Here is a 22,954-nt window from a genome sequence, read left to right on the forward strand (position 1 = left end):
CCTTGTTGACCAGGATGGTCTGGATCTCTTGACCTCATGATCCACCCGCCTCAGCCTCCCTAAGTGCTGGGATTACAGGCGTGAGCCACCGTGCCCGGCCATGGTCTTTGTTTTAAACCACTAAGTTTTGAAGTCATGTGTTACATAACAAAGTTAACTGACACTCATGGCTTGACTCTGTTTGTCTGTTACTGGTGTATAGGAATGCTTGTGATTTTTACACATTGATTTTTTATCCTGAGACTTTGCTGAAGTTGCTTATCAACTTAAGGAGATTTTGGGCTCAGTCGATGAAATATACAATCACGATGTCTGCAAATAGAGACAATTTGACTTTCTCTTTTCTTAATTGAATACCCATTCTTTCTTTTTCTTGCCCTATTGCCCTGGCCAGAACTTCCAATACTATGTTGAATGCGAGTGGTGAGAGAGGGCATCTTTGTCTTGTGCCACTTTTCAAAGGGAATGCTTCCAGTTTCTGCTCATTCAGTATGATATTGGCTGTGGATAAACAGCTCTTATTATTTTGAGATACGTTCCATTGATATCTAGTTTATTGAGAGTTTTTAGCATAAAGGACTATTGAATTTTGTTAAAGGCCTTCTCTGCATCTATTGAGAAAATCATATGGTTTTTGTCTTTGGTTCTGTTTCTGTGATGGATTACGTTTATAGATATACATATACTGAACTAGCCTTGCATCCCAGGGATGAAGCCGACTTGATCGTGATGGATAAACTTTTTGATGTGCTGTTGGATTTGGTTTGCTAGTATTTTATTGAGGATTTTCCCATCAATGTTCATCATGGATATTGGCATAAAATTTTCTTTTTTAGTTGTGTCTTTGCCAGGTTTTGGTATCAGGATGATGTTGGTCTCATAAAATGAGTTAGGGAGGATTCCCTCATTTGTATTGTTTGGAATAGTTTCAGAAGGAATGGTACCAGCTCTCTTTGTACCTCTGGTAAAATTCGGCTGTGAACCCATCTGGTCCTGGACCTTTTTTAGTTGGTAGGCTATTAACTGCTGCATCAATTTCAGACCTTGTTACTGGTCTATTCAGGGATTCAACTTCTTCCTGGTTTAGTCTTGGAAGGGTGTAAGTGTCCAGAAGTTTATCCATTTCTTCTAGATTTGCTGGTTTCTTCTTATAGAGGTGTTTGTAGTAATCTCTGATGGTAGTTTGTATTTCTGTGGAATAAATGGTTACATCCCCTTTATCATTTTTTATTGTATCTATTTGATTCTTCTCTCTTTTCTTCTTTATTAATTTGGCTAGTGGTCTATTTTGTTGATCTTCTAAAAAAAAACAGCTCCTAGATTCATTGATTTTTTGAAGGGTTTTCTGTGTCTCTATCACCTTCAGTTCTGCTCTGATCTTAGTTATTTCTTGTCTTCTGCTAGCTTTTGAATTGTTTGATCTTGCTCCTCTAGTTATTTTAATCATGATGTTATGGTGTCACCTTTAGATCTTTCCTTATTTCTCCTGTGGGCATTTAGTGCTATAAATTTCCCTCTAGACTCCGCTTTAAATGTGTCCCAGAGATTCTGGTACGTTGTGTCTTTGTTCTCATTGTTTCAAAGAACATCTCTATTTCTGCCATTTCTGCCAAATATATAATATGTATTTCATTATATATCTAGTAGCCATTCAGGAGAAGGTTGTTCGGTTTCCATGTGGTTGTGTGGTTTTGAGTGAATTTCTTAATCCTGAGTTCTAATTTGATTTCACTGTTGTCTGAGAGACTGTTTGTTACGATTTCCATTCTTTTGCATTTGCTGAGAAGTGTTTTACCTCCAATTATGTGGTCAATTTTAGAATAAGTGCAATGTGGTGCTGAGAGGAATGCACCTTCTGTGGATTTGGGGTAGAGAGTTCTGTAGGTGTCTATTAGGTCCACTTGGTCCAGATCTGAGTTCAAGTCCTGGATATTCTTGTTAATTTTTGGTCTCTTTGATCTGTCTAATATTGACAGTGGGGTATTAAAGTCTCCCACCATTATGGTGTGGGAGTCTAAGTCTCTTTGCAGGTCATTAAGAATTTGCCTTATGTATTTGGGTGCTCCTGTATTGGGTGCGTATATATTTAGGATAGTTAGCTCTTCTTGTTGCATTGATTCCTTTACCATTATGCAATGCCCTTCTTTGACTCTTTTGATCTTTGTTGTTTAAAATTTGTTTTATCAGAGACTAGGATTGCAATCCCTGCTTTTTTTGGTTCTCCATTTGCTTGGTAAATCTTCCTCCATCCCTTTATTTTGAGCCTCTGTTTGCTACAAAGGGAATAAAATACCTAGGAATACAACTAACAAGGGATGTGAGGGACCTCTTCAAGGAAAACTACAAACCACTGCTCAAGGAAATAAGAGAGGACACAAATGGATGCAAAAACATTTCATTCTCATGGTTGGGAAAAATCAATATCATGAAAATGGCCATATTGCCCAAAGTAATTTATAGATTCAATGGTATCCCCATCGAGCTACCATTGACTTACTTCACAGAATTGAAAAAAAAAAACACCTTAAACTTCATATGGAACCAAAAAAGAGCCCGCATAGCCAAGTCAATCCTAAGTACACACACACAAAACAAACAAACAAAAAACAAAGCTGGACACTTAAAGCTATCTGACTTCAAACTATACTACAAGGCTAGAGTAATTAAAACAGCAAGGCACTGGTATCAAAACAGAGATATAGACCAATGGAACAGAACAGAGGCTTCAGAACTAAGGCCATACAACTACAATCATCTGATCTTTGACAAACTGATGAACCTGACAAAAACAAGCAATGGGGAAAGGATTCCCTATTTAATAAATGGTGTTGAGAAAACTGGTTAACCATATGCAGAAAGCTGAAATTGGATCCCTTCCTTATACCTTATACAAAAATTAACTCCAGATGGATTAAAGATTTAAACATAAGACCTAACACCATAAAAACCCTAGAAGAAAACATAGGCAATAGCATTAAGGACATAGGCATGGGAAAGTACTTCATGACTAAAACACCAAAAACAACAGCAACAAAAGCCAAAATAGACAAATAGGATCTAATTAAACTGCAGAGCTTCTGCAAAGCAAAAGGAACTATCATTAGAGTGAACTGGCAACCAACAGAGTGGGAAAAAAATTTTGCAATCTACCCATCTGACAAAGGGCTAATATCCAGAATTTACAAAGAACTAAAACAGATTTACAAGAAAAAAGCAAGCAACCCCATCAAAAAATGGGCAAAGGATTTGAACAGACACTTCGCAAGAGAAGACATTTATGCAGCCAACAAACATATTTTAAGAAGCTCATCATCACTGGTCATTAGCGAAATGCAAATCAAAACCACATTGAGACACCATCTCACACCAGTTAGAATGGCAATCATTAAAAAATCAGGAGACAACAGATGCTGGAAACAATGTGGAGAAATAGGAATGCCTTTTACACTGTTGGTGGGAGTGTAAACTATTGTGGAAGACAGTGTGGCCATTCCTCAAGGATCTAGAAATAGAAATACAATTTGACCCAGCAATCCTATTACTGGGTATATACACAAGGGATTCTAAATCATTCTGTTATAGAGACACATGCACACATATGTTTATTGTGTCACTGTTCACAATAGCAAAGACTTGGAACCAACCCAAATGCCCATCAGTGATAGACTGGATAAAGAAAACATGGCAAATATACACCATGGAATACTATGCAGCCATAAAAAAGGATGAGTTAATGTCCTTTTCAGGGACATGGATAAAGCTGGAAACCATAATTCTCAGCAAACCGACACAAGAACAGAAAACCAAACACCAAATGTTCTCACTCATAAGTGGGTGTTGAACAATGAGAACAGATGGACACAGGGAAGGGAAGATCACAGACAGGGGCCTGTTGCGGGGTGAGGGGTAGGGGGTAGGGGAGGGATACCAGGGGGTGGGGGGATAAGAAAAGGATAGCATAAAAGAAATACCTAATGCAGATGATGGGGTGATGGATGCAGCAAACCACCATGGCATGAGTTTACCTATGTAACAAACCTGCATGTTCTGCACATGTACCCTAGAACTTAAAGTATAATAATAATAATAAAGTTCTAAAAATAAAAAATAAAAAACAAAGTTTAATTGACATAGACTATTTCTTGGGCATATAAAATATTGTCATTAAACTGTATTTTCTGCCTTTGTCTTATAATTTTGTATTAATCAGATGCTGGATCTACTGACTCTACCCCTATTGCCCCTAACTTTTTTTTTTTTTTTTTTTTTTTGAGATAGAGTCTCACTCTGTTGCTAGGCTGGAGTGCAGTGGTGTGATCTTGGCTCACTACAATCTCTGCCTCCCGGGTTCAAGCAATTCTCCTCCCTCAGCCTCCCAAATAGCTGAAATTACAGGCACACGCCACTATACCCAGATACATTCTGTATTTTTAGTAAAGACAGGGTTTTACCATGTTGGCCTCGATCTCTTGACCTCATGATCTCCCCACCGCAGCCTCCCAAAGTGCTGGGATTACAGGCGTGAGCCACCGCGCTCAGCCGCCCCTCACTTTTTACCTTCCGTTGCCTTATCTTTCTAAGTGTTGGGAGTTCATCTTCAATTTATTTATTTATTTTTTATTTACTGAAACAGAGTCTTGCTCTGTGGCCCAGGCTAGAGTGCAGTGGCATACCCTCTGCTTACTGCAGCCTCCGTCTCCAGGTTCAAGTGACTTTCCTGCCTCAGCCTCCCAAGCACCTGTGACTACAGGTGTGCACCACCATGCCTGGCTAATTATTGGATTTCTTCAGTAGAGATGGGATTTCACCATGTTGGCCAAGCTTGTCTTGAACCCCTGACCTCAAGTGATTCACTGGCCTTGGCCTCCGAAAGTGCTGGGAATACAGGCCCACCTAGCCTAATCATCAATTTAATTTGAAGATAAAAACACACTTAGGCATCAGCAATGCCCTTTCTGTCCACGAGTTGGTTCAACACATTTTTACTTTAATAATCATGCTTTTAATTTCCTGGAAATTTCTTATTTTCATTGTTTTTCATAGTAGCCTTTACAGCTATTATTTCCCCTCAAATTTGCTCTGTCCCCCAGGCTGGAGGAGTGCAATGGCGTGATCTCAGGTCACTGCAACCTCTACCTCTGGGGTTCAAGCAATTCTTCTGTTTCAGCCTCCTGAGTAGTGGGGACTACAGGCCCCTGTCATCACGCCCAGCTAATTTTTGCATTTTTAGTAGAGATGGGGTTTTGTAATGTTGGCCAGGCTGGTCTCCAACTCCTGGCCTCAGGTGATCTGACCGCCTTGGCCTTGCAAAGTGCTAGGATTACAGGCGTGAGCCACCATACCTGGCCTTCCTCTCAAATTCTGCTGAGGGTATTAATTAGGTATCTTTCAACAGTTTCCGGTATTCCCTGAGTTGTATCTGAATCTTCTGGCAGCAGTCGACCTTTTCATTCATCTAAGTACAGTTTTCCCCTAAATAGCTAATTGATGATTCTTGGATCTGATCATTCTAGTTACTTTTCTAAGTGAAAAAATGACATTGATTTGTATGGGTAATTCATATTGTTTCATCTGCACTACAAAATACACGATCCCCAAAGGCTTCTTCCTGGAATGAAAGACATGTCAACACTCACAGCATTCTGTGGCTTTCGAGAGCAGAAAAGCAGTAAGTAGGCTGGTGACGCCCATGACTGTCAAATAAGACAAGTTTTATTTTACATGTGAAATGCTTTATCAGCTTCACTTCTGGACACCTCTCCTACTTTTCCCCAATGTTCAGTGTAGGATTTCACTGCTAGGAAAAAAAAAGTACAACAGGACTTTTCCATTGTTTTAATGCTACCATATGAGAAAAGAGAACTATTGGGCCAGGCACGGTGGCTCACACCTGTAATCCCAGCACTTTGTGATTCCGAGGTGAGTGGATTGCCTGAGCTCGGGAGCTTGAGACCAGTCTGAGCAACTTGGTGAAACCCCATCTCTAAAAAAAGAGAAAAAAGAGGATGAGGCGAGTGTGTTTAACCTGCTGACTTAAACTGGAAACTCTGTGATCAGGCTTCAGCCTCTGCCTCTTCTTCTGGATCTTGTTTGTTAGCTTCTACAGGTCATGAATGCCTTATGCTGATGACAGAATTCACTTGATTTTATTTTTGAGAGAATACATTTTGAGAATGATTCATGTAGGGAATAATTTATTTGTGAAGAATAAAGTTTCCAATATAGAGATCTTATTTTAAAAATTGGCTTTTTTTCTTATTTCAAGAGCACTGATGACAGTTTTTAAAACTTTTCTGAAATCAGTGATCACTTAGATGAATGTTGCTATTACCTGCACACGTTGTTACATTAAACATTCCAGAATTTAAAGTTCATTTAAGCTTTCTGAGACCAAATGATATTTCTTTTTTTTTTTTTTTTGAGATGGAGTTTCACTCTTGTTACCCAGGCTGGAGTGCAATGGCACGATCTCGGCTCACCACAACTTCCGCCTCCTGGGTTCAGGCAATTCTCCTGCCTCAGCCTCCTGAGTAGCTGGGATTACAGGCACGCGCCACCATGCCCAGCTAATGTTTTGTATTTTTAGTAGAGACGGGGTTTCACCAGGTTGACCAGGATGGTCTCGATTTCTAGACCTCATGATCCACCCGCCTCGGCCTCCCATAGTGCTGGGATTACAGGCTTGAGCCACCTTGCCCGGCCTGATATTTCTTTGTTATAGTTTCTAACTTATGAAAGCAGCATAGGCCCAAAAGGACAGCAGTATATTAAAACAAAATAAGGTTATTTTCCAATGAGAATAGAGATAAATCATTTTCCCAAAGAGAGTTTACCAAGGCAAGGGACTGGCCGAAGAAAAGTAGCCCTCAGCTTCAAAGATGAAACTAATTTAAAAACACACCCTATCTTCTGCTTAGCTTTGCTATATTAACACATACATTTGTCTTAAATCTTAAGGCTGTTGTCCAACAAGTCATGGCAGTCAAAAGAACTGTCATCAAAGTGTACATCTAGAAAAGCCCTCTCTATTTTTATTTTAAAACAGTGATTTAAAAAATTTTGGTAGAATAACCTAATTTTCAAATAAAAGCTTATAGAAACCCACATACCTATACATATATAAGTTTTTTGATAAATACATATATAAAGACACTGAAGTGGAGCCGTTTTGCTTAAGAAGGCTGAAGGTGGGGTCAGGAAGACTTCACAGCCTGGCTTCATTCGTGGTCCTGAGATACCACAAAGATACCATTTTCTCAAACAAAACTGAAATCCACTCTTCTGTGCCATAAAGGAGAACAATCTGTGTCTCATATTTAAAACTTACAGGTATAGATATATTTTTCATGAATATTTATTAAAAAATAATGAAATAAAAAATATGCCATGAACTCATTTATTGAACATTTCCATGTAACCACAACCATGCAAAGCACTTTGAGAGCTGCATGGGAGATCTAAGACATGGTTTCTGAGTTCAAATAGAAATCACATCTGAAGCCGAAGCCACGTTGTGTGGTGCTCAATTCCATAGCAGACTAGTGTAGCTTGAAGTATTTCAGCAGATTAACTGTAAAGGAAAAGGAAAAGTGTTACTTAGCTACATCTTAAAAGATTATTGGGATCCAAACAATCTATAGGAGGAAAATGGCCAACACACCAGCAGGGGAAAAAATACAAACATTTTTGGTTGTTTTTTGTAAGACAGGGTCTCCTCTCGAACTCTTGGCCTCAAGGGCTCCTCTGGCCTTAGTCTCCTAAAGTGCTGGGATTACAGGTGTGTGCCACCATGCCCAGCAGGGACAGATTTTCAAAAAGAGGACACAGCAGGGATGTGGTAACAAGAGGACATTGTGTAACTGAAATGGAAAATAACATATATTGGAGTTTGAAGGGAAATAAAATTAAATACCTAAGTGAGGAAAATATAATTAGTGTTTCAACCATCTGCTACCACTTCCTGCTATGCCCTTCCTTCTGGGAGGGCTCTATTTCCCTTCCTCAATCAGGAAAGGCTCTTGCACAAATGACTTGTTTTGGCCAATGAAATGGAATTAGATGAGACCACTGTGATGTCTCCTCTCTATCATAAGGCTGAATGCGCTCCAGATAGAACCAGCTCAACAATCAGCCTCTGTCCTGGAGTGAGGGCAACTTCAGCTGTGCCACTGCAAACTCACGATGAACATGTAACTGAGCAAGGAATAAATCATTGTTGTTGAAAGCCCTGGCTCCATCATCGCTGCAGGTCAAACAATCCTCACTGATACGATGCTTAGTACCAGATCAAGCATGACGTTAAAGCGAGGACCTGAATCAGGGAGGACATGTATCTAGTGTAGGTTTAGAAACAGCTTTCATTTCCAAACATGCCTTTTCACTCAGTGGCTTTCACATGGGGATGGGTAATGCTGAATTTAATTTTGTCTAGTGTTAATTTACATGGCAGTATGGCAGCCAATGCTCACGTTCAGAAATCTAAGATGAGAAGAAAAGTGTCTTCAGGGTTTACTCAAACGTCACTTTCTCAGTAAGACTTAATCATCCCATTTAAAATTGTAAATGAGCCTCTTCCTCAGTTTTTCTACTCTGTATCTCCCTCCCTTATTATCTTTTCCTCCACACCACTTCACCAGCATTTGCACGTGTGGTATATAAGTATGTATGTACGGTATGGTGGTATGTATGGAATGTATGTATGTGTGTGTTGTATATATATGTATACATATATATAACTTATGTTTGCAAAACATATCTGTTACACTGACTTGACTAATGAATAACTTATTTGCATACATACATATATACATATATATGTATGTACATAATGTCTGTTTGCAAAACATATCTGTTACACTGACTTGACTAATGAATAACTTATTTGCATACATACATATATACATATATATGTATGTACATAATGTCTGTTTGCAAAACATATCTGTTACACTGACTTGACTAATGAATAACTTATTTGCATACATACATATATACATATACATGTATGTACATAACGTCTGTTTGCAAAACATATCTGTTACACTGACTTGACTAATGAATAACTTATTTGCATACATACATATATACATATATATGTATGTACATAACGTCTGTTTGCAAAACATATCTAAAACTTATATAAAACTTATAAAGTTGCGAAACCCTGAAAATTACATCTCATGTCATGTGCCCTTTTGAAATATTTATGATGTTTACATCCCCATCTTTTGAAATATTTATGATGTTTACATCCCCATGAAGAAAGTAAGACAAATAAACAAAGCACCAGGAACGTTACTCTAGTTACTTCATTAGCGTGAACTTGCAAGAAAGACTGCAGGCTGTTTAACAGATAAAATATATCATAGTTCAGGAAGGCCTTGACTTACACTGACTTGACTAAAGAATAGCTTATTTACAACTGGGTAGAGACTAGGAAAATTCCCACACATGCTGCCAAAGACAACAGGTATCACTGGCAACCAAAATTATTTAAGAACCATTCCTGCTTCACAAATTGATACTTAGGGTAAATGCAATCATTGATTAGTGCAGTATTTCTGATAGGTTATGGGATAACCTGATTTTTGCATGCTGGATGGAAAATTTACTGTTGTCACGTTTTTCATGTCAAAATAAATGTGAACTTTTAAACAAAAGCATTTTCGAATGCACTTGCGTAATGTTTCCATTTGAAAGGTGGAGACTGACTGTGCCATATTTGCAAAATACAAGACCTCTCAGAGATAGCATAACACTTTTGCTTCCAAAAAGGTTTTCCCCTTAAAGGAAGACGCTGTACCCTAGAGAATGATTCTCGAACTAATCATAGAGGAAGAACTTTCATTTATAAATTACTACTCTTATATTTCACAGATGAAAAAAATAGAATACTTAATAGATGTTTAAAAAATTGGCCAGGCGGTGACTGAGGCTGGGACTCAGGCCAGGTGTGGTGACTCATGCCAGTAATCCTAGCATTTTGGGAGGCCGAGGCGGGAGGATCACTTGAGGTAAGGAGTTCAAAACCACCCTGGCCAACATGGTGAAATCCTGTCTGTATTTAAAAAAAAAAAAGAAAAAAATGCCAGGCATGGCGGTGGGCACCTATAACCCCAGCTACTTGGAAGGCTGAGGCAGGAGAATTGCTAGAACCTGGGAGGCAGAGGTTGTGGTGAGCCGAGATCATGCCTCCAGCCTGGGTGACAGAGTGAGACTCCATTTCAAAAAAAAAAAAAAAAACTTAACTGAACATGGAATTATTAAAATATAGTTCCTTCACATATTTTAACTGCATTATAGTCTATAAAATAATCATTTTAAAATGAAAACTTGAAAGTAACTGACTGTTCAAATTTTGAACAAGTTGAAGAAGCTTCAAATAGCAGATAATTATCAATATTTTAAATGTGCTATGTCCTGGGGGGAATCCAACATTAGGATAAACAAGGCAAAGTCTCTGTTCTATGAAATTCGATGCAGTGCTGGAGACTGAGATGCAAACATTTAATTATGTTATCTCAAACTGAACTTCAAGGAGGGAGTAACTAATTATGTCCTGAAAATGATGGACAATTTCTAGGAGGATTTGATTCCTTGCTCTGTCTTGAAGTATGCAAGGTCCTTCCTTATAAAGAATCTACATATACAGTAGTACAGAGGTGGAAAGAAAGCACATTCAAGAAATAGTCTATAACGGCTTCACCCAGAATAGAGGGCACCCAATGACCTGGAAGATATTTTAAGAGGTTATTCAAAAATATTTACTATGTTTTTTGAGATATCATCTCATGCCAGTTAAAATGGTGATCAGTAAAAAGTCAAGACATAAAAATAACAAAAAAAAAATCAGGATACAACAGATGCTGGAGAGGATGTGGAGAAATAAGAACACTTTTACACTGTTGGCAGGAGTATAAATTAGTTCAACCATTGTGGAAGACAGCGTGGTGATTCCTCAAGGATCTAAAAAGAAATACCATTTGACCCAGCAATCTCATTACTGGGTATATACCCAAAGGATTATAAATCATTCTATTATAAAGACACATGCATGCATATGTTAATTGCATCACTGTTTACAGAACCAACCCAAATACCCATCAATGATAGACTGGATAAAGAAAGCATGGCACATATACACCATGGAATACTATGCAGCCATAAAAAAGGATGAGTTCACATCCTTTGCAGGGACATGGATGAAGCTGGAAACCATCATTCTCAGCAGACTGACACAAGAACAGAAAACCAAACACACATGTTCTTACTTGTAAGTGGGTGTTGAACAATTAGAACACATGGACACAGGGAGGGGAACCTCACATGCCAGGCCTGGTCGTGGGGTGGGGGGGCTAGGGGAAGGATAGCAGGAGGTAGTGGTATTGGGGAAGGAAAACATTAGGAGAAATACCTAATATGGATGACGGGGGGAAGGATGTAGCAAACCACCATGGCACATGTATACCTATGTAACAAAGTACACTTTCTGCACATGTACCCCAGAAATTAAAATATAAATAAAAAATTAAAAAAAAATTACTATCAACTCAAGATTTGTCATAGAAAATGATTTTGTATAGAAATTATTTCCCCAGATTGTGAAGAACTTTGCATTGCCTGTTTTGGAATTTATTTTTTAGGTAATGAGGAGTTATCAATGGCTCATAAACAGGGGAGTGGTAGAATCAACTTCTTTTTCTTTATTTAAGGAATGTAACTGGAGTTGGAGGCGAGGGAGACTGGTCACCAAAGGATTAGTTAACAAGCAACTATAATGACTGAGGTGACAGATGAGGAAGGGTCAAAACAGGGCAGTTAGGCAGAATAAGTGCAGGTGAAAATTATCACCAGCCACAATGCTGTGGCGAAACAAATAGGCGGTGTAGAGACACAAGAATCTGCAACAACTTGTAAGAATTTGTAACTTGTGGGACTGTCTGGGAATATTAACTAGCAACAGAGGAGCACACAGAGATGATCAGTGGGCAGTTTTGACTACTAGGAGAGATCTCAGAGTCATCACAGGACAGGTTGTAGTTGAGGCCAGGTCAAGAGTCTAAGATGCTACTGTATGGGATAGAGCAGTCAAAGAAAGAACGGGAAAACAAAAGACCTGAGCAGACAGAAAGGGAGACATCAGACCCCGCGGTATTACTCCAAGTGATACTCTAAGAGAAAACGAACATGGCTACAAGGAGTAGGACACGATGTCATAAGGGCAACAGAAGAAAATATATGAGGACTATAAAAGTCTTTAGATGTAGCAATGAAGAAATCATTGGAGGAAAATTTGAGAGTTGGTGGAATTAGAAGCCAGACTGTCATGAAATCAGGAATGGGAAATAAGGCAGGTAACAAAGATCCTTCTTTCTGAAAGTTTTGATGATGAAGACACAGTGGAAAGAAGGACAGTTGCTTGCGGGTAAGGTAGAGTTGAAAACTAAGGTAAAAGGAACTGAAACATACGTGTATGAACTGAAAGTGGATACAGTTAAGAAATCAAAGAGGGAAGCTATAGTTGGAAGGCAAAGTAAGACAGAAATAACCTCAGAGATGAAGAAAGGAGGCCACCCTTTTTAGAGCATTCAATGTGCACCAGATGTTTTGCTGTATACTTTTGATGCATTGCCTAAATTAGCTAAATATTACTAATAGGTATCCCCATTAGTATCAGTATCCCTAATCCACAGTCAGGGAATGATGAAGTAGAAAGGTTTATTAAAAATGGAATCTCTCGGAAGTAATGACCTCTATGTGAAATAGGAGGCAAGCCATACATTCCAGCAGTGTTAGGAATTGGGTGGTGAAAATGGCAGAGCTCCTGTATTGAATGAGAAAGTAATTCCTGGCAGATAAGACAAGAAAAAAATATTCAGAGTGCATGGTAATTATTGTACAATAACAAAAAGTTATCCTGGGATGACTGTATTACTCGTAAGCACTAGCTCAACCACAGGTATATTCTTATATATAAGGTCTAATGAAAGATTTAATGAACAATAGCTTTTCATTTTGCAAAACATACAGGAATATGGTTCAAAGTAATGTTACCTACATTAATCCTCACTAATGTTTAATCTTAACTCAGTTAAGGCATTTCTATAAGGCAACTTTACTAAAATAATGTATCATACTATTTTACAACTATTTTATTACTTGAAAAATCCATGCTAGGAATCACTACCAATGGCTAATTTAAAACTAATTATTTCAGCAATAATCTGGATAATGATCCATAATGAATGGAAAATGAATAATCCGACATTTCAGGGGTTCCCTACTGCCCCAATTCATATGCAAGAAAATGCTTTTGCTATGTTTTTCATACATAGATTAAATATCCCCAAAGTGCTGACATATTTACAAATTATATTTTAGTTATGTATAGAATACAATGCCTAAATCTAAGTTTCAACACTGAGTTAATTAAGGAAATCCAATTTTATAACATTATTTTCACATGTGGAAAAATAACTAATACATAATGCTTGACCATATGGTCTGTTAGGCCTTTTTTAATTACCTACAAATCACTACACAGGTTTTACAGCTGCTACATATTATTAACTGTAGCATGTTTTCCCCAAAGATTTTATTCTTTTCTTCATACATTTTTGTTTTAACCATAGACAAAAAAAGTTCATATTTTTCATAGAGTCGATTGCAGAAGCCTGAATACACAACAGATATATATGTTTAAAAGAATTATGTTTTATATTTTAATTAATGTTAATTACTTGATAAAAGTTTCAGCAGACAAGAATATCGAATAGTTTTCTTTTAGTCAACATTTAAAAATTCTTCATTAAAGTCTAGTAGCCTAGAACAGGCAATGCTGCAGTCAGGCAATAAAATGTTGTAATAACAGTTTCTGATATAGAAACCAATTAGCTGTTTTTTAAAAAATGATGTATTTCATATAAGCCATATATAATTTGGGACATGTGCTTTAAACAATGTTAGAATTAAATCTGACTTTTGTCACAGAATCTAGAATCACTATTATGTTTTAAAAGTATAATGACTGAATAGCGTGTCAGACAAAATGGCAGGAAATTAAAATTGAAATTGAAGCCTAAGTCCTAATAAAATGCTCACGTCTATCCTCCCCAGAATACTTTCATTACATCCTGCTCTTTATTCAATTGGATGAAGTACCTAGCTCCAGTGTCAAATCCTACCAGGCCAGGATTATGACTGATTCATCACATGCATCAGCTGTGCCCCATGGTCTGCACAAGTAGGTGCTAGAGGTATTTGCTGAAATAAAAGATCCATACTTTTCAAATCAAACAAGTGTCTTGCTCTTATGGTGCACACATTGATTTACCACCTCAGTCATATAGTAATCGTGTATAAAAAGCCAAAAAGATTACTGAGTATATAAAATAATTGGTGTCTGAAAGGCCCTTTTAACTACCAACTATAAATTCTTCCCTAAGCTTTATACTGTCCTGCCAAGCTAACAGGTTTTCTTCATACTAATACTGCACAGATCTTCAGAAAAGCTGCTATCAATTACTTTGATTTCCCAGGCTGCCCAAACTGCTAATGGAACTTAGTAATTAAAGTTCTTTTGAAACAATCCCAAATCTGAGCATTCCGCCTGATTACAGGCAGCCATCAACATTAACGTCAATCGTTGACAATGTAATATACATTGGATGTGCCTGAGGTGATCATTATCTAAAATCCCGTTTCTAGAACGTGACTTCTATCTAGGAAATAACATGTAATGGGGATTTAAGATATTACTACTTCCAATAACTGATTCTATCATGAATCTTGTACACAGCATTCACAATCAGAAGCAAAGATCTCGTTACTTGTAATATTCCCAGTCGATTTCATAGAAAAGTGCATTGAATTCTGTGACCATTTTAAGAGGACACTTTGTCCATATCCTCCCTTTCATCAAAAATGTAATCAGATATCAATACATTGTACACAATACTGTCTTACACTTGTATTTGGAAGCAGGCCCAAATTAATTATCAGCATCCAGAATAATCTGGTTGCAATCCACTTTGCAACCAGAATGCTAACTTGTAAAGCCAAAAATCAATAGGAGACAAAATGAGTCTGAAAAATATAAAAAGTAAACAGTTTTATAGAACATTTGCCCACAGTTCAAAGGAATTTTGATCCAATTGACTAGTACAACTCAGGAAATTACAGTTATTAGTCCTTAAGCACTTCAGGTAGAATTCTCATCTTTTCCAAAGCTTCATTCAAATACAATAGATCATGAGACCTTACAATCTTCTGACAATACTAACGGACCTGCTATGGTATTTGAAAGACATGGTGATCTACTATGTACAATGTTTCTGGAGAAAAAGAAAACCTTTAGAACACAGTCATCTGTATTAGGTGTCAATGAGATGTCAGGCCACCTCAGGAATGACGGTTCCACTTCAGTCCATGTACACTCAAATATATTAAGCAGTCCATAAATTTAATGTCAAAATTAAATTACAGCTGCCAATAAACACAAATAGAGGACCTGCTTGTTACTTCTGTTATATTAACCAGCTTTTTGAAATAAAAACTGCAATACTAATTCTGCACTCCACCTGGAATTCCTTGTAAGAAGAGTGCTGTAAGAGTTGATTTTTAGTGATGCTGAGCAATTTTTCATAGGTTTGTTGGCAGCATGCATGTCTTCTTTAGTGAAGTGCCTGTTCATGTCCTTTGCCCATATTAAATTTTTTTAAATTGTTTTTTGCTTCTTGATTTGTTTAGGTTCCCTATAAATTCTTAATATTAGGCCTTTGTGAATGCATAGTTTGTAAATATCCTCTGCCACTCCGTAGTTTGTCTGTTTAGTCTGTTCATAGTTTCTTTTGCTGTGCAAGAAGCTTTTTACTTTAATTCAGTCCCACTTGGTCTATTTTTGTTTTTGTTGCAATTGTTTTTGGGGACTTAGCCAAAAATTCTTTGCCAGAGCCAATGTTGAGAAGAGTATTTCCTAGGTTGTCTGTCAGAATTTTTATGGTTTGAGGTTTTACATTTAAATCTTTAGTTCATTTTAAGTTACTTTTATATAGGACGAATGGTAGGCATCCAGGTTCAATTTTCTACATATGGCTAACCAGTTAATCACCAGAGAAATGCAAATCAAAACCACAATGAGATACCATCTTATGCCAGTCAGAATGGCTATCATTAAACAGTTAAAAAAAAAAAAAGACAGATTTGGCAAGGCTGCAGAGAAAAGGAAGGAAACACTTATATACTTATACACTATCGGTGGGAATGTAAATTAGTCCAGCCACTGTGGAAAGTAGTCTGGAGATTTCTCAAATAACTTAAATGTCACTTGACCCAACAATCCCATTACTGTGTATATACCCAAAGGAAAATAAATCATTCTACCAAAAAGACACATGCATTCATCTGTTCATTACTACACTATTCACAATAGCAAAGACACGGAATAAACCCAGGTGTCCATCAATAGTAGACTGGATAAAGAAAATGTGGTACTTATACACCACAGAATACTACATGGCCATAAGAAAGAATGAAATCATATCCTGTGCAGAAACATGGATGAAGCTGGAGGCCATAATCCTAAATGAATTAACACAGAAACTAAAAACCAAATACTGCATGTTTCACTTATAAGTGGGAAGTAAACAGTGAGCACACCTGGACATAGCAATGGACACTGTGGACTACCAGAAGGAGAGAGGGAGGCAGGCTGAAGAACTACCTATTGGGTACTATACTCACTACCTGGGTGGTAGGTTCCATACCCTGAACCTCAGCATAATGTGATATTCCCATGTAACAAACCTGCACATATATTTCTGTATCTAAGAAAAAAGCTAAAATTTTTTTAAAATTTAAAAATAAATAAAAAGAACTCACTTTCATGTGACTGTAGTAAGAAACAGAAAAAGGTAAAAATAAAACTTGAAATCATACACAAAAATATGCCGAAAATAAAAATCCAGTTTGTCATAATTTAGCAAATGTCCTTAGATACAAATATGACTAGTAACTCTAATATAAAATAATCAGGCTAACTTCTCCATTACAAGCATATTTTATAATCATATTCCTGCTGGCAAACATGAGCAAAGTTGAAATTCAAAGGATTTGTTCAGTACAATCCCTTGTGAAAATAATTTTTCATTTAAAATATTAAATAGTGTTAACTTTCAACAATTGTCATGTTTAATTTATACTTTATGTGTGCATTCATTTTGAATGTATCTTTAGTATGTATCTCTCAGAATTCATGGCTCTTCCTTATAACCTAGATGAGCTATAAAATCACCAGGCTAGACCTTTAAAAAAAATTGTAGGGTGGGCACAGTGGCTCATGCCTATAATCCCAACACTTTGGGAGGCCAAGATAGGCAGATCACTTGAGGTCAGAAGTTCGAGACCAGCCTGGCAAACATGCTAAAACCCCAACTCCACCAAAAATACAAAAAATTATCCAGGCATGGTGGTAGGTACCTGTAATCCCAGCTATTCAAGAGGCTGAGGCAGGAGAATCACTTGAACTTGGGAGGTGGAGGTTGCAGTGAGCCGAGATTGCATCACTGCACTCCAGCCTAGGTGACAGAGCAAGACTCTGTCTCCAAAAAAAAAACGTATCCATTTAGTCCCTGGGAAAGGAGGGCTTACAACTCCTAAAATTGCAGTTTCTAGAGAAGTTCAATTGTGTATAAAACCAGATTTCCAGAACTTCACACATTTGGCTGATTGTCTAGTTGAGAAATTATGTGAATTCACACAGACCTGGAAATTACAGATTGCCTGGGCTTTGTCCCACTCACTGAATATAGAGGCTCAGTGCACCCCACGACTGGTGTTGCTAGCCCAGTCTCTTTCCATGGGACCCTGAATGTGCCTGGGATGGGAGGGAGAAAAGGAGGAGAGTTTGTGATGTGAGGGTTGGCAGAATGAAGTGTGGGAGGGAGGAAGGTTTGTGCCTAGATGAGCTAAACGAGAGACTAACAACTGGAAAACTATTTTTCATCATTGCCCTAGACATTCTAAGTATGAGTGGCATTGGAACAATGTTTAAACATTGATAACTTCTAAATAATTAGGAGAGAAAACCAGAAAGGAGAAATGAGACAATTACAGAGAATGCTAAGTGCATGAAAAAAAATACCACATGGTGTAGTGGCAACAAAACTAACCAGCATTTACAAAATGGCTCCACTTAGGATGCCATTTCCTTAAAATAGTCACTCCCCTGAAACAAAAAAGCCACAGCTCCCAGAACAGCCTCCATTCACCTCTCCATATCTGGGCTTTGGCTGTTCTCCAGGGTTGGAGTGTATCTGTAGGTATGGACATCTACCCTCATAGGCCTCCCTGTCTAACCCAGGAGCCAGCACACATAGTCTGCAAAGGGCCAGATGGTAAATGTTTTTGGCTTTGTGGACTCCTGATGCTGCTAGTTTCTCCCTCCTCCTCCTTCTCCTCTTCCTTCCTCACCCTTAACAAATAAAAAACCCAGGCCAGGCACGGTAGCTATGCCTGTAATACCAGTGCTTTCCCCGAGGGGCACCCTGAGAACTCACTCACACCACAGCCTCAAGGAAGCTTCCCATTCTCCTGTTTCTGCCACAGCTGTAATCACGTCCCACAGTAGGGAGACAGTCCCATACACTCTCCTGCCTCTCTCCTCCAGCATCAATGCATGCTTCTTCAGGCAGAGCTCTGATGGCTCATTTAGCTTGTATCACCAGCCACTAGTGCAATGGCCGACACAAGAAGAGTGATGGACATAATCTTTATTTAAACATTCCCAGACTCCAGTTTTCTCACCTGTAATATTAAACATTTATTTGCTTTTTAATCTCTGAAATTCCATAATTACTCTTTTTAGAAATTCAAATATGGTATCTTACTTCAACAATGTAAATAATGAGTTTAATTCTTCATTTTGCCTATACCAAAGAACAAGCCTCTTTTTACTTTACTTGATTTCTTCCTCTCGGCAAGTGAGTCCCGGGTGCACACAGGAGTCAAGCCTTACACACAACAGTTAACGGAGGAACAGTCTTTTATATATTTTTCACATGTGGAAAGTAAAGACAGACATGGATCTTGAGAAGGGTAGTTAACTGCGTTCTGAGCTAGGCATGCAATTTCCAAAATAACAAATTTCCTCTATTTTTAGTCTCTGTTCCCTCTCCCTTTTTCACTTTCTGGGTGTTTTACCCAGAAAATCAGATGTCTTTAAAATCAAATCAGTGCAATAAAATGTGTGACTTTTAGGGTGAAGTCATCAATGTGATTATATGACAAGATCCCACATACTCGAAAGGTTCAAATTTGACTTGCTTGATTTTATATGAGACTGTTAGTGTTTTTGATGCCATTTTTACCCTGCAATTTAAATATTCTCTAAGAATAGACCTTATGTCATAGCTTTGTTAACATTATTTCATCTCATTATTAAGTTTTCTTATTTTATTGTAATAGTATTATCTTCATTACTCTAAGAAATTGTTTCTTAATTTGGTTGACATTATATCCTTCAACTGTCTTTATGATTTAAGAGTTTGTTGATTCTCAATGGCAATGGTATAAAAAAAAAAACTGTTCTAAGGAAAACAATTTGGTGATGATTAACAGCCTCTGATGATTCCACTAATAATTTTACACAGGCAGATCTGTTACTTAACACAGGTGAACACCTCATCACATGATTAGCTTCCGGTTTGGGGGCTTGGAAGCCTGGTCTATTCTGTGTGGTACAGCTAGTTGAGATATGACTCACTTTTTCTAGCCCTACCAATCTCAATTCTTCCTGTTCATTTGGTGAGTGTCATCACTGCTCTCAACCATAATGGCACAAGGCATGTTTGGAGAAAAAGCTGGCTCCCAAATGAAAATAACCACTTACAAAGCATCCTTGAGTCAAGGCATTCTGTAAAAATTAAAATGCCAGGTTCTGTTCTCCTGAGTGCTGTGACTGAAAAGTTGTGGAAATTATAAAAATTAACTATTCTGAAGGCATTTGCCAAATATTAGTAATAACTATATATATTACTTAAATAGTACTTTATAATTTGCCCACAAAAAAAGCTCATGTTAAATTGCACTAATTTTTATATACTCTTTTTGTTTTATTTTAGTTCTTTGGGGTTTTTTTTTTTTTTTTTTTTTGAGATGGGGTCCTGCTCTGTTACCCAGGCTGGAGTACAGTGGTGTGATCTCAGCTCACTGCAACCTCTGCTTCCCAGGTTCAAGCAATTCTCCTGTCTCATCCTCCCCAGCAGTTGGGACTACAGACACACACCACAACGCCCAGCTAATTTTTGTATTTTTAGTAGAGACAGGGTTTTACCATATTGGTCAGGCTGGTCTTGAACTTCTGACTTCAGGTGATCCACCCACCTCAGCCTCCCAAAGTGCTGGTAGTACAGGCGTGAGCCACCATGCCCAGCCACATACTCTTAATCTTATTATTGGACAACATTTGTTTTTTCTGTTGAAACAAGACAGTAGAAAAATATATATATATATCAGTGACATAAATTTTTGCTATAAGCCCAACATGAAATAAATAGCACCAAATGTTTGGCTAAAAATAGCTTTGAAATTTTTGAGCTATCTCCACCTCCTGTGGAGCAATGTGGGAAAAACAAAATAACCAATAAATAAGATCTAGTTCTGTTTCTAATCTTTCCATTTTACAAATGAGGAAACTTGGTACAAAGAAGTTAAAGAGATTACTGAAGGTCACATGCCTTGTTAAGGGCATCTTAATGGAATACATTAGATGAACTCAGGCAAATCCATGTTCCTGCTCAAGGTACTAGAGAAACTTTGTTTCTGTTCTCCAGGTTTTCACATTAGCAATCAAGAGACACTGACTTGTGTAAAGAGTGACACAAAATGCAGACATTTTGTGAATGAAACAGAAATTAAATAAGCACCCATGAAGAAGCACAACTGGGTGTGGTGGCTCACACCTGTAATCCCAGTATTTTTGGGAGGCTAAGGCAGAAGGATCCCTTGAGCCCAGAGTTTGGCCAGCTTGGGAAACATACAAAGACCCAGTCTCATCTGGGAATAGTGGCATGCACCTGTAGTAAGTTGAGAGGCTGAAGTGGGAGAATGGCTTGAGCTCAGGAGCTCAAGGCTGCAGTGATCCATGGTAGCACCACTGCATTTCAGCCTGGCAACAGAGAGAGATCCTGTCTAAAAAAAAAGCAGCAGCAAAATCAAGTTAGAGACAACCGTCATCAGATCGAAATTCCAGGAGATCAAACTTGCAAATACACACATTGGTGCATACACACACTCCAACGGAAAAGGAACAAAATATTGCTTATCATTCTAAAATTCTGAACAGTAGGGAGAGATTTCAGTCCTATGTGAGAAACCCCTGAGCCCAGCTGACAGGAGTGAAAGCTGGACACACAGGTCTTCAGCCAGCACGGAACCAGGGCTTGACTCTGACCTTCACTTTGAGTCCCATGGACGTTCATTCTGTTCACACAGAATTTCTAGCTTGAAACCAGGAAGAAGTAAAAAACCTTGATCTCATATTTGACTTCTGTATTTTTTCTCTATTAACTCTGCCTATCACAAATGAATTAAAGAGTAACATTATATCTTAAGACAACAATTTTACCAAATCCCTGTAAATTTGGGTCATTAGATGAATGAGAAACTCGCCTTTTACCATTTAGTTTCAGAACTTCTTTAAGTCACTATTTCAAATTACTTATTCCTAAATTTACTCTGTCAATATTCATTTTCATATATTCATTTCCAATTATGATTGAATAACAGGAAATACAAAAATTTTTCTGCATAAAACTATGGCCCTAAAGCACTGAACTCCAATGAATGATTGAACCTGCTTGAAGGAAGCATCTCTAAAAGCCCTCAACTGTCAATCCTACAATATAACGAAGGCAGATGATATTCTCAGAGACACCTTTATATAACTTATTTCATAGTTTCATTCTTTAAAAAAAAAAAGAGGAAATGTTGAAATGTGAAGTTCCTTTTCAGCATGTAATTTGTTCTAATGATGTAATTCCCTCTGTAAGGAGTTCTACATTATTTCTTTTTCTCCATGCTTAACTCTAAGACAATGTAAACCTATGTTTATTACTACCCCCTCAACTTTCTGAGGCATAAAATGCCTCCTTTCCTGTTTTCTTGATGTAGAGAATTTACTTCAGTAAGCCTAAGTTTGTTTTTTTTTCCCCCTAGCCTGTATATGCTTGTTCTGTGTCAACTCACTGTAAAGGAGCCGGTTTGAAAGCTTATCACCATTCATTCTGTGACTTTCCAACTCTGTCTCCCTGGTAACAGAAGCCTACAATTATGAGACAAGAACATAAAGGATCTGCCAAATTATCTAAATTCTAATACCCTAATGTTTTATGCCCTTATTCCTACCATCCATGCATCTATTATTTTTTCCCGAATCTGAAGCAATGGTCTTCATCTTAGCTTCTCTAGCTTCAGTTTCCCTCTGGCCAAGTCATCTTAAATATGCATTCCGGTTGAATCATTTTGAAACCGTTGGCCTGTCATTATTCCATAATAAAAACTTTCACGGTGCCCCCAGACTCTCAGAACAAAGTACAAGTACTTTTGTTTGGTATTCGAGGATCTCTAGAACTGTTATCTGTCCCATCTTCTTTTTTTCTTTTTTTTTTTTTTTTTTTTTTGTTTTTGTTTTTTTGAGATGGAGTTTCTTCTTGTTGCCCAGGCTGGAGTACGATGGTGCAATATCGGCTCATGGCAAACTCTGCTTCCTGGGTTCAAGAGATTCTCCTGCCTCAGCCTCCTGAGTAGCTGGGATTACAGGCACCCGCCACCACGCCCAGCTAATTTTTTGTATTTTTAGTAGAGACGGGGTTTCACTATGTTGGCCAGGCTGGTCTCACCTGATCTCAGGTGATCCACCTGCCCACATTTCACACATATCTCTATGCTTCTGTGACTC

The 22,954-nt window shown here is 37.8% G+C and overlaps 1 protein-coding gene and 1 long non-coding RNA gene across 7 annotated transcripts in view; both read right to left on the minus strand.

Moving 5' to 3' along the window:
* The window catches only part of PRKN (parkin RBR E3 ubiquitin protein ligase), a 1,467,397-nt gene that overhangs the window by 1,353,549 nt on the left and 90,894 nt on the right, over nucleotides 1-22,954 (minus strand). The window lies entirely within an intron of this gene.
* LOC144582240 (uncharacterized) lies at nucleotides 824-22,298 on the minus strand. The gene is made up of 2 exons (XR_013534671.1): nucleotides 22,243-22,298; nucleotides 824-7,570 (listed from the first exon to the last, which is right to left on the minus strand). It is a non-coding gene; the product is annotated as an uncharacterized LOC144582240 (long non-coding RNA).

The sequence above is a fragment of the Callithrix jacchus genome, chromosome 4 (genome assembly GCF_049354715.1).
Source record: "Callithrix jacchus isolate 240 chromosome 4, calJac240_pri, whole genome shotgun sequence".
Taxonomy (NCBI): domain Eukaryota; kingdom Metazoa; phylum Chordata; class Mammalia; order Primates; family Cebidae; genus Callithrix; species Callithrix jacchus.